General features: G+C 32.2%; 1 protein-coding gene across 1 annotated transcript in view; it reads left to right on the top strand.

The window, feature by feature from the left end:
* LOC137628971 (secretin receptor-like) overlaps nucleotides 1-10,000 on the top strand; it is a 390,916-nt gene that overhangs the window by 221,076 nt on the left and 159,840 nt on the right. The gene's annotated exons all lie outside the window — the stretch shown is intronic.

Below are 10,000 nucleotides of genomic sequence, written 5' to 3'. Positions count from 1 at the left end.
ATGTTCCTCCTCCCCTCCTATCGAAGGAACAACACAAGCAAAAATAACCCAACCAACCATGAATCCTCCAACCAGGACAACCCAACAGATCAAGACATAGACAACCCCAACAGCATTGATCAGCGACAGGATAGCCTGCCTAGCCAGCATACCCTCTCGGCAAGCGCTCCCACCAATCAGAGCCCAGCTCCCAGAGGACAAGATCGTGACTCAACACCTAGGAGTGAGTGGGAGGGCAGTCTGACTGTACTACACCCTCTCTCGGGGAGCGGCTTAGCCAATGAGGATCAGCCAGCTCCACCCACGACGCTCCAGGTAGCCAATGAAAAAGTTGCTGCCTCCCTGACTAAGCCAGAATTGCCATATATAAGGACGTAGCTCTCATCGTTTCTAGCACTCAAAGCCTGAGGATGGGAGACAGCACTCCTGAAACACGTAGTTTGTTCTCTGTATACTTTTACCTAAATTGTGAATTTTACCTGAATTGTGAATCTTATCTAATTTGTAAATTTTATATTAAAACCTTGAATCGCCAATTATTCCTGAATTTGACTACCCACCATGAAGGATGTATTTTGCTCATTTACTGGCTGTATGCAGTAGTCCTAAAAAGAAGATAATTAGAGCCATCGAGAAGACGGAATATAAGATCAATGCAACTGAGGCAGCCAATATTTTCAACAAAACTTGCCTGAAAGGGGGTCTACTACCGAAATAAACAATAATAATAATAATAATAATAATAATAATAATAATAATAATATGGTCAGCATATTGTAGCATTCCCCAGTAAGTAGAGCAGTTCATTCACCATTTAGAGGGCTTTTCATCTCTACAGCAATTTACAAACCCGGTATGTGTTAATGGAACTGTGTGATAGTGTGTTCAACATGATGGTGATAAACTTTCTTTGTATGTGTATGAAGCAACCAATGTTGTGGAAGTTTCACTGCACAAGTGGTTCATCCACGAATCAGCAGTTAAAGAATGAATATTACAGTAACTGGTGTAATATTTTTCTATGAAGCGTCTCCGATTGGGGAAATTGTCTTAATAGTCTTAATAGCATATGCTATATATATATATATATATATATATATATATATATATATATATATATATATATATATATATTCCTACTAACCTGGTCTAACATAGAGTAAATTATTTACTTACATATTTCATTTATGTTTTCAAATATGCATTAAGAAGGTGAATAGCCAGTTCTTAAGATGAATTCTTCTCATGTAGGCATACGTTTGTAGTGTAAATTACGTAAGACTTTCGTCGTTAATTTCATTGCATTTTTCATTCATATCAGTATATGTAAATTTACGTTATTTTTAAGAATTAACTTTTTATTTCACGTATTTTGTTACAAAGTCTTACGTAAGCTGTTTAAGAGTGCTATATGATCCATACGAGAGACTTATGCAAATATTTTTTATATTCTCTAAGGTATTGCGTCATATTTGTGAGAATATACGGAATTCTTATATTTGCCACGTGTTTTGGAAGGTTTTCGAAAACCCCAGCGTAAGTTTTAATCTTTTTTTATTTCCGATAACGGTGGGTGGACGAAGCAGCTGAGACAGAGAGTTCCCTGATACCAAGGTTTGCCCCCTGAATTTTTATCTCGTTGATAACACTGGCGGCACTAGAGGCGAGCCCCCAAGCCACTAGAATAATCTGTTAGAATAATCGAGAAGTTACTAAATTCATATATATGCAGCCCCAGGGCTGCATAGCAGGAGAAGAGAAACAGCCATCCTGTGAAAGAGCCAAAGTTAATCCCTCACTCTCTCTAGTACCTATAGTGTGTCCTCTCCTAAACGATTTTGTGCCCCAGCATATGACGTGTGATAAAACGTTGCTGCAAATTATCCCGGTGGTTTTATATTTATTGTGTTTTGATGAGTGCTGGTAATGTGTAAATCTTTGAAACTGGCCCAGGGAGACTAATTTACATACGTGAAGTTAGTAAGTTTATCAGTTACTTCATGTAAGCATTAGTGTAATTATTTCTTTTGTCTTAGTCTAAGGTTTTATTCAGTTCTAATATTTCAAGTCATGTGGTTATATAATTTTTAGAGCGTAATGTTTTTGTCTTCATCTAAGTTTTGTTCAGACTTAATATTTCGAGTGATTTTTTTTTATGTAAATTCTTTCAGTGCTGTAATTTATATAGAATATATTTATTTTTGTAAAGAGTGTATCCTGTCAATGAATCGAAGTAAGAGGTGGTTTTGAATAATTCCTCAGAATAATCACCCATTTTTGTTTTGAGAGTAATTATGAGACCTTTGGATATTCAGTCTTTTATATCTTGCTGTATAGGAGTAATATAATTGTCTTAGAGTTCGGGTATTAATATTTTCAAGTGTAACCGATTAATGTAGAAAAAAAAAAAAAAAAACTGGTGAGTTTGGAACTCGAGAAGGTTGTGTTGTTTGCCAGCCGTAATATACGTAATATAATATTTAGGTTCCCAGACATGGGACTATAGTATAATATATATATATATATATATATATATATATATATATATATATATATATACATATATATATCATATCCACATACATATATAATTTATATATTTATATAATATATATATATATATATATATACATATATATATCATATCCACATACATATATGATTTATACATTTATATAATATATATATATATATATATATATATATATAATTTATATATTTATATAATATATATATATATATTTATATATATATAATTTATATATTTATAATATATATATGTATATATATATATATATATATATATAATTTATATGCATATATATAAATATATATGTATATATACATATATAGGCTACATATATACATATATATACATACATGATAAATTTTGCACATTTTTACGTGTTTTTCATATTCAAATAAGCCATATATATTTTTGATACATTAATGTCTGGATTCTCTTAACGACCTCGGGATCAGAGCCCCAGGCGAAATCACACAAAGACAAGAGCTTGGCTCCGGCCGGGAATCGAACCCAGGTCGGCAAGCTTGTATAGACAGTGACTAAGCCACTTGGCCACGTGGCTTAGTCACTGACTATACAAGCTTGCCGACCAGGGTTCGATTCCCGGCCGGAGCCAAGCTCTTGTCTTTGTGTGATTTCGCCTGGGGCTCTGATCCCGAGGTCGTTAAGAGAATCCAGACATTAATGTATCAAAAATATATATGGCTTATTTGAATATACATACATACATATATATATATATATATATATATATATATATATACATATATATATATATACATACATACATATATAATTCTTAATACACTCAATACTTGCATCCTTCAAATTAACATTAAATTAAGGCTTCCCATTCCACTGGATATGTAAACATGTCTAATCACTGCATTGTCCGGGAGATTCCTGTTATGGTACTCCAATAAGGCTTATGGAAAACAATTCTCGTCCAAATTTAATCAGCTGCTCTCAATGAAAAGACATCAAGAGCCTGCAAGTGACTGGGAACTGGAATATTGAAGGACGCTCCCATGCAAATGTAAATGAGCGAAGAGGCATTAATTTTTTTTTTCAATTAGTAATGAGATTTAAGAAATAAAATCCGATTGTGTTAATGCAGAAAATATTCAAATGCACTGTCCTGAAACTTAAACGAGAAAGAAATTTTTTTTTAAAACGTAGTTTCAAAACATTTATCATGAAAGTAATACAGAAGCAGCAATGAAAGTGAAATAATTAATAAATCATATTGAATATTGCCTACATTGTACCCCACGTGTTTCATACACGCTTGTATACTGTAAAGTTATTACTGTTTTTTTTATATCTTGCTCTTCCTCTCACTGATAACAGAAAAGCTGTTTAAGCTTGCCATCGCATGTGTTACTCTGTTTGACTTTTGTTTCACTCTTGCTCTCAACTATCTGTATATAAGGTCGTTGTCTTGTTGAATAAACTTCACTTGCATAATTCATCTCGCCTCTCTGTTAGTACCTGACAAGCATCTCGCACAAGATCATATAAATCTGAATTGAATTGCTGTAGATTCAATATGCCATGATATGCCATGAATTTTACATCCACATTTGCGGTAACAACTCAAAATATTTAACGAGGAAATTTAACAAAAACATAAATGTTCAAATTAAGTATAGATTTTCCAACAATATGAAATTATTTTATCTTAATCTGAGAATAACACTTACTATTTGTGTATTAACACAAACATGCATGCAAATATGTACCCATACCCACACACATATACTGTGTATATATATATATATATATATATATATATATATATATATATATATATATATATATATATATATATATATATATATATATATATATATATATATATATATATATATATATATATATATCATCTCCTCCTACGCAAAACCCTCGGTTAGATTTCGCCAATCGTTTCTATCTTGAGCTTTTAATTCAATACTTCTCCATTCATCATCTCCTACTTCACGCTTCATAGTACTTAGCCATGTAGGCCTGGGTCTTCCAACTCTTCTAGTGCCTTGTGGAGCCCAGCTGAACATTTGGTGAACTAATCTCTCTTGGGGAGTGCGAAAAGCATGCTCAAACCATCTACATCTACCCCTCACTATGATCTCAGTCACATATGACACTCGAGTAATCACTCTTATAGCTTCCTTTCTAATCCTGTCCTACCATTTAACTCCCAATATCCTTCTGAGGACTTTGTTCTAAAATGTATTAAATCTATTGGAGATTGTTTCATAGTCATATCATGACTCCCGTCCATAGAGTAACACCGATCTCACTAAACTGATATATAGTCTGATTTTTATATGTAATTTTAGGGGATTTGATTTCCAAATTTTACTTAACGTAGCTATTGTTTGTTTTCATTTATTCATTCTTTCACTAAACTCTGATTCTAAAGACCCTGCATTGGAGATCATAGTTCCTAAATACTTAAATGATTCTACCTCATTAATCCTTTCTCCTTCCAATGATATTTTCTCTTCCATTGCATAATCCGTTCTCCACCATCTCTGTCTTTCTTCTAATTATTTTCAGTCCAACCTCGTGTGATATTTTACGCATTCTGGTAAGCAAACATCGCAAATCCTGTGGTGTTCTGCTAAAAAGGACAGCCTCATCAGCATACCCTGGGTCTGCTAAATTCCTATCACCAATTCAGTCCAATCCTTCTTCACCATCTCTGTCTGTTCTACGCATTACAAAATCCATGAGGATGAACAACATAGGTGACAACACATTCCTTTGGAGTACTCCGCTGTTCATAGGGAATTCATTTGATATGGCTCCATTAACATTAACTTTGCACTTGCTATGCTCATGAACAGACTTAATCAAATTTGTATATTTAAAAGGAATTCCATAATAACGCAGGACTCCACAAAATTTGCCGGTGTACACTATTAAAGGCTTTTTCATAGTTCACAAATGCCATCAAAAGGGGATTTCTTTTTCATAGTCCACAAATGTCATCAAAAGGGGATTTCTATAATCTACGCATTGCTGTACAACATGTCTCAAAATTAAAATTTGGTTAGTGCAACTTATACCTTTTCTAAATTCTGCTTTTCTATCTCTCAGCTTTTTATCAATCTTACTCTCCAGTCTCTTTAGAATAAGCATACTATATATTTTCATAGCAACTGACGGAAGTGTTATGCCTCTGTAATTATTGCAATTAGTCAGGTCACCTTTTTTTTTTTTTGCTATTTTCCCCAACACTCCTAACTACCATTTACCAGGTTTTGTCTCTTCATGCCACATTCTACAAAATAATCTTATAAGGAGTCTGGGAGTCACTTCATTTTCGGCCAGTTTATCGTTCTATGATTTGAGTGACAGTTTCATATTGTTTAGTTCACACACACACACACACACACACACACACACACACACACACACATATATATATATATATATATATATATATATATATATATATAGATATATATATATATATATATATATATATATATATATATATATATATATATACATTTCTGTGAATCGGGAAAAATAGCGAATGCATTTTATAAAGGGCAAATTACGAATAAAAAAAATAATTGCAAGATCTGAATCAATCGATTTATCAAATTATTTCAAATAGGCCTACTTACTATAGGTTGTTTAATGACGATCATAATAATACTATTTGGAAACCTATTGATTGAAAATTCTCTTGACTGTGATCTTTATGGAGGGAAACGTCCCTTTCTCTTTAGTTTTTTGAGGATAGCTTCGACTTCAACCACACTGAATTCATTTATGGGCCCATCAAGGCCTTCATCAGCTTCAGGTATATCAATCAAATTATTTCTTTCATGTCTCCTATGCATAACCTCACTAAAGTGTTCAATCCAATGTTGTCTTTCTTCTGTTGCTATAACAGAGCCATCTCTCTTTTTGATGGGTATATGCTTCTTCTTCTTTGACCCAGTCGAGGTTTCATTAATAATTATATGAGCAATTCCTACTTCATAACTAGTTCCTGAATGCCTAGCATAGTCAGCATCATCTACTTTCCTGCCTATATATTCTCTCCAGTCATTAAATGGCTTTTCTTTTGACCTCACTAACAATATTGGAATACTTAGCATGCTCTACCTTGTAACTTAAATTACTTCCCCGAAAACTTTCAACAATCAGTTTCGGTCTTTGTCTCCTTTTTATAGTATCCCAAGTATCATTTGATATCCATAGCTTTCTCCTTGTAACTATGTGTCCCAAGACTTCACTACCAACTAACCGATATATGTTCTTAATATCACACCATTCTTCATTAATTGTCTGTTCTTATATATATAGTATATATATATATATATATATATATATATATATATATATATATATATATGTATATATCTATATTATATATATTTATATATATAATATATATATATATATATATATATATATATATGTATATATACTGTATATATATTTATATTCATATATATATATATATATATATATATATATATACACACATAAATATAAATATATACATATATATATATATATATATATATATGTGTGTATATATATATATATATATATATATATATATATATATATATATATATATATGTATGTATATCCCTTTCTGAGTGGGGATACCTTAACGGTGAAATGGTTGGAGTATCGCCATGATCTGCAAAGCTGTATTAGTCACTGCCACCCATACTAAGTTGGTTCCCTGTGAGTGATCAGACGAGAACTGGCCAGACCCGAGACTTGAATTGACATATCTGAGGTCTTTGTCATGCAGTGGAAAGGGAACGGCTGCATCTGTTTTCGCCAATGTATATCCATATATATTCATACTAAACAGAATCTTACAACTGTGAAGGAATGCTTAACAGTTAAGATCAATAGGAGGGGCTTTATAAGCGGAATGCTTAACAGTTAAGATCATTAGAAGGGGCTTTATAAGCGGAAGTTTTTATTTGCTAAGGAAATCCTACCTCACTTCATTCCTTATTTATCTATTTGTAGCCTATACATAAATATACACGAAGCAAACACAAACGTAGGCTACACACACACACACACACACACACACACACACAGACACACACAATAAGAATGCTAGCATCCCTGGAGACTCCTTCTTTTTCTCGCTCCCTCTGTACATGTATGAGAGAGAGAGAGAGAGAGAGAGAGAGAGAGAGAGAGAGAGAGAGAGAGAGAGAGAGAGAGAGAGAGATTCTTTATTGATGATTGATGAGAATTTTTTAAAAAAGATGTAATGAAAACCAAGAACTCTATAGGATCACAATTGTTAATTTTAATCGTATTTCTATATTTAGACCGACTTAGAATTTAGAAAACACAAAATCTGTCTCTTTCTTCTTGAATATAGTTTATTTTTATTTGCGTGGGATTTTACGTTTATCGGAGTTTTATTTAGTTAACAAGTTAATTATCCTTAAAATTCAACATCCTGGTTATTTAATGATAGTTGCTATGAAGCAAGTGTTTTGATGAACGGAATGATATTTGTTCTTTTGAATAATGGTAAAAATCACTCTTTTGATATCTAGATTTATTTCTTTATGACAGACTTCTGGGCCATTAATTACAGAGGGACAGAAAGATCCAAAATCCTTTCTGAAAGGAATTATAGTAAGAGGAGCAAATGTACAAACCTAAACTCAGTCAAGAAAGACGAATAAATTGTTAAGTTTTCATTTTCTTTTTACATTTACACTGGGAACATCGCTCTGAATCAAAATCATGATTATCATTTTCATTTCTTTTCCTTTTATAATACATTATATTAATCATTTATAAGTCTTGATAGTACAACTCCGGTTACCTAAGGGAAAAATGTAGAAAAACCTTATCAAACCATAAAAATATTTCCTATCTGTTTAGATGTATAGAATTTTACGCTGAAAGCCATATCAACTTTGCGTTAGGAGACGAATTCCGTTTGAATTATGTCAATTTAGAAGATATAAGTAAGAATGAGGAAACCAACCATTCTTTGTTAGTAGCGTGATGCTTATATCACCTGCTCTTCTTGTACTTTATATACGAGAATATCAGTTGCCACTCTATGAACTAGATTACTAGATAAATAGTTAGAAATATTAAATTTAATCTAAGAATATATAGATAAACGTGTTAGATCTACTAAGGTGAAATAATTTGTGATCTTTATTCATCAAATGTAACAGGGACCATATTACCATTCAATAAATACCTTAAAATATGTACATTTCATCAGAGAATTTTGATAAACTGATATAAATAATTTGCCATTTTCCTTATTTTTTTTTCTTTTTTAACAAGTAGAAAATATGCCTCCAGTAATATCACGATCAAATTATTATTATTATTATCATTATTAATTGCTAAGCTACAACCCTAGTTGAAAAAGCAGGATGCTATAAGCCCAAGGGGCCCCAACAGGGAAAATAGCTCAGTGAGGAAAGGAAACAAGGAAATATAAAATATTTTAAGAACAGTAATAACATTCAAATTAATATTTTCTATATAAACTATGAAAACTTTAACAAAACAAAAGGAAGAAAAATTAGATAAAATAGCAAGAGAACTCTAACACCAGACAGTGGAAGACCATGGTACAGAGGCTATGGCACTACCCAAGACTAGATAACAATGGTTTGATTTTGGAGTGTCCTTTTCCTAGAAGATCTGCTTACCACAGCTAAAGAGTCTCTTCTACCCTCACTAGAGGAAAGAAGCCACTGAACAATTACAGCGCAGTAGTTAACCCCTAGGGTGAAGAAGAATTGTTTGGCAGAGAGAAGGATCCACTGTAGTACTGTCTGACCAGTCAAAGAACCCCATAACTCTCTAGCGTTAGTATCTCAACGGGCATCTGGTGCCATGGCCAACCTACTACCTATATCTAAATGATAATTTAAAACCTAATATAAATTCATATAGAAATCACCTTTGGAATTGTATGACATGTATAGTCGTGGGTAGTACCATAGCCTCTGTATCATGGTCTTCCACTGTCTTGGGTTAGAGTACTCTTGCTCTAGGGTACACTATTATATCTTATTTCTCTTCCTCTTGTTTTCTTTTTTAAACTTTTATAGCTAATATATGAAAGATCTAATTTAATGTTGCCCCACTGTTATTAAAATATTTCATTTTAATTGTTAATTACTTCTCTTCTAGATTATTTATTCTAATTGTTCATTTCTTCTCATATAGTTTATTTTTAATTTCCTTTCTTCACTGGGCTATTTTTCCTTGTTGGAGCCCTTGTGCTAATAGCATCCTGCTTTTCCACTTAAGGTTGTCGCTTAGCTAGTAATAATAATAATAATAATAATAATAATTATAATGGAGACATTGGGCATCCTACTTTTCCAATTAGGATTGTAGCCAAACTTGCAATAATAATAATAATAATAATAATAATAATAATAATAATAATAATAATTATAATGGAGACATTGGGCATCCTAC

Source organism: Palaemon carinicauda, chromosome 37, assembly GCF_036898095.1.
Source record: "Palaemon carinicauda isolate YSFRI2023 chromosome 37, ASM3689809v2, whole genome shotgun sequence".
In the NCBI taxonomy this organism is placed as follows: Eukaryota; Metazoa; Arthropoda; class Malacostraca; order Decapoda; family Palaemonidae; genus Palaemon; species Palaemon carinicauda.
Note: the sequence above shows the minus strand (reverse complement) of the source record. Positions and strands in the feature narration are given on the sequence as shown.